This window comes from Micropterus dolomieu, unplaced genomic scaffold (assembly GCF_021292245.1).
Source record: "Micropterus dolomieu isolate WLL.071019.BEF.003 ecotype Adirondacks unplaced genomic scaffold, ASM2129224v1 contig_11562, whole genome shotgun sequence".
NCBI classification, from domain to species: domain Eukaryota; kingdom Metazoa; phylum Chordata; class Actinopteri; order Centrarchiformes; family Centrarchidae; genus Micropterus; species Micropterus dolomieu.
In genome coordinates, this window is record NW_025740548.1 from 1 (window position 1) to 1,678 (window position 1,678).

Below are 1,678 nucleotides of genomic sequence, written 5' to 3' on the forward strand. Positions count from 1 at the left end.
TGGGTTCAAATCCCACTCCTGACACACTTTAGAACTGTGATTGTCGGCAGAACAACAAGTTTAACTCTTTTTTTTCTTTTGGACGCAATTTAAAGCAGCAGAGTTGGTATACAGAGTATTTTGAATCCGCCAACACTGGTGCAAAATCATTTTATGCAGCAAGGGGAAATTCTTACCAATAGTTAGTAAACACACAGAGAGAGACACTTGATGTGGAGCCAAATTCATAAAGGTGGTTTTACGATAAAATGGGTCAAATTAGTGTTACGTATTCTTTTTGACACCTCTGTAGTTGTCAGGATGGCCGAGTGGTCTAAGGCGCCAGACTCAAGGATCAACTCCTTCCTGATCAAAGGGAATTCTGGTCTCCAAATGGAGGCGTGGGTTCAAATCCCACTCCTGACACACTTTAGAACTGTGATTGTCGGCAGAACAACAAGTTTAACTCTTTTTTTTCTTTTGGACGCAATTTAAAGCAGCAGAGTTGGTATACAGAGTATTTTGAATCCGCCAACACTGGTGCAAAATCATTTTATGCAGCAAGGGGAAATTCTTACCAATAGTTAGTAAACACACAGAGAGAGACACTTGATGTGGAGCCAAATTCATAAAGGTGGTTTTACGATAAAATGGGTCAAATTAGTGTTACATATTCTTTTTTTCTTCTCTGTAGTTGTCAGGATGGCCGAGTGGTCTAAGGCGCCAGACTCAAGGATCAACTCCTTCCTGATCAAAGGGAATTCTGGTCTCCAAATGGAGGCGTGGGTTCAAATCCCACTCCTGACACACTTTAGAACTGTGATTGTCGGCAGAACAACAAGTTTAACTCTTTTTTTTCTTTTGGAAGCAATTTAAAGCAGCAGAGTTGGTATACAGAGTAATTTGAATCCGCCAACACTGGTGCAAAATCATTTTATGCAGCAATGGGAAATTCTTACCAATAGTTAGTAAACACACAGAGAGAGACACTTGATGTGGAGCCAAATTCATAAAGGTGGTTTTACGATAAAATGGGTCAAATTAGTGTTACGTATTCTTTTTGTCTCCTCCGTAGTTGTCAGGATGGTCTCCAAATGGAGGCGTGGGTTCAAATCCCACTCCTGACACACTTTAGAACTGTGATTGTCGGCAGAACAACAAGTTTAACTCTTTTTTTTCTTTTGGAAGCAATTTAAAGCAGCAGAGTTGGTGCAAAATCATTTTATGCAGCAAGGGGAAATTCTTACCAATAGTTACAGAGAGAGACACTTGATGTGGAGCCAAATTCATAAAGGTGGTTTTACGATAAAATGGGTCAAATTAGTGTTACGTATTCTTTTTGTCTCCTCCGTAGTTGTCAGGATGGTCTCCAAATGGAGGCGTGGGTTCAAATCCCACTCCTGACACACTTTTGAACTGTGATTGTCGGCAGAACAACAAGTTTAACTCTTTTTTTTCTTTTGGATGCAATTTAAAGCAGCAGAGTTGGTATACAGAGTAATTTGAATCCGCCAACACTGGTGCAAAATCATTTTATGCAGCAAGGGGAAATTCTTACCAATAGTTAGTAAACACACAGAGAGAGACACTTGATGTGGAGCCAAATTCATAAAGGTGGTTTTACGATAAAATGGGTCAAATTAGTGTTACGTATTCTTTTTGTCTCCTCCGTAGTTGTCAGGATGGTCTCCAAATGGAG

The 1,678-nt window shown here is 40.0% G+C and overlaps 2 non-coding genes across 2 annotated transcripts; both read left to right on the top strand.

Annotated features, from left to right (window-relative positions):
• The first annotated feature begins 294 nt into the window (after positions 1 to 294).
• trnal-caa lies at positions 295 to 405 on the top strand. The gene is made up of 2 exons: positions 295 to 332; positions 360 to 405. It is a non-coding gene; the product is annotated as a tRNA-Leu (tRNA).
• Positions 406 to 675: 270 nt separating this feature from the next.
• On the top strand, positions 676 to 786 carry trnal-caa. The gene is made up of 2 exons: positions 676 to 713; positions 741 to 786. It is a non-coding gene; the product is annotated as a tRNA-Leu (tRNA).
• Positions 787 to 1,678: the final 892 nt, after the last annotated feature.